Source organism: Calidris pugnax, unplaced genomic scaffold (assembly GCF_001431845.1).
Source record: "Calidris pugnax isolate Ruff unplaced genomic scaffold, ASM143184v1 scaffold971, whole genome shotgun sequence".
In the NCBI taxonomy this organism is placed as follows: domain Eukaryota; kingdom Metazoa; phylum Chordata; class Aves; order Charadriiformes; family Scolopacidae; genus Calidris; species Calidris pugnax.
This window is the reverse complement of record NW_015091599.1, coordinates 1-1338: the sequence shown is the minus strand read 5'-3', so window position 1 is coordinate 1338 and position 1338 is coordinate 1.

Genomic DNA, 1338 nt, shown 5'->3' with positions numbered 1-1338 from the left:
GAGGGGCGGGACAGGCTTTGCGCATGTCCACGTTTGGCAGCAATCAGCTCTTTCATACCACAGCCTTGTGAGTAATGAGCCGGGGTGTCTCTTTCTTCCAACAATTCTCCAGTTTCTTGACCTCCTCTTGAGGACGTGTCCACTTGGCCCGGGCGGCAGCTTTTAATTGAGAAAACATATTTGGGAGGATTTGCCTGGGTGCTGTATGTCAGCACACTCTGCAGACACGACCAAAGCGTAGGAGAGGTGGGGTGTCATCAGCATCTTCACTGTAGTCATCCCCTGGCACTGGTGTGGTGTGGTTTGTGGGTACGTTGTGGAGAGGTGCCCCATTTCCTCACAGCCCTGGCAGGCTGGTCAGGGCTTTGATGGTGGATCCGGGCGTGAGGCGCTGCCCCTTCCATCCTGCTCAGTCCTTCCCTGCCTTGATCCCACCTCGCTGAGCCTGTCTTTGGGCCTGGCCTTTCCTGTTGGGTGTTCTCTGTGGGTGTCTTGGTGCCTCTGGTTTGTAAGGTTGTAGCTGGGAGAAAGGAGGCTCCTGTCTGGGTTTGTGACCCCCTGGGGCCACCTGTGTGGGAGGCAGTTCAAGCGGCAGAGGAGGGGTGTTTTTGAGAGCAGGACATTGTCCTGGCAGCCTCGGGTCAGAGCTCCCAAGCCCTGTGCTGTTGGGAGGTTGGTCACGCTCCCCAAAAGCTTGTCTTGGCCATGGCGTAGCATTCCCTTTTCCTGTGGCCATCACAATTTAACGTGAGAAATCCAAGGAAGAGCAACAAATCTGGTGAAGGATCCAGAGGAAGAGACTTCTGAGGAGCGTTTGAGGGAACTGGGGTTGTTTAGTTTGGAGAACAAGAAGTCTGAGGGGACTCGTTATCACACTCTACAAGTCTCTGTAAGGAGGTTGTAAGAAGGTGGGTGCCGGTCTTCATTTCCCAGGTAACAAGTGATAGGCCGAGAGGAGAGGACCTCAAGTGGCACCAGTGGAGATTTAGGTTGGATCTTAAGAAAAAGGGATGTCAAGCACTGGAAGAGGCTTCTGAGGAAGTGGTGGCTCATCACCCCTGGAAATACTGAAAAGCTGTGTAGAAGTTGTGCTTAGGGGCATGTTTTGCTGCTGGACTTGGTCGTGATGGGTTAAGGGTGTGGCTTGAGGATCTTAAGGGTCTTTTCCAACCTGTCCTCGTTCTGGCAGGGATAGGCTTAATTTTCAGAAGAAACTGGAACGGGACACAGGGATTTGATATCCCGTGATGTCATGCCTATTGTAGAGATGGATGTGGACTCCAGTGGACGGGCTACGGAATCACTACTCGGGAGGGGGCTGGGGTCTTCTTGGGTCCA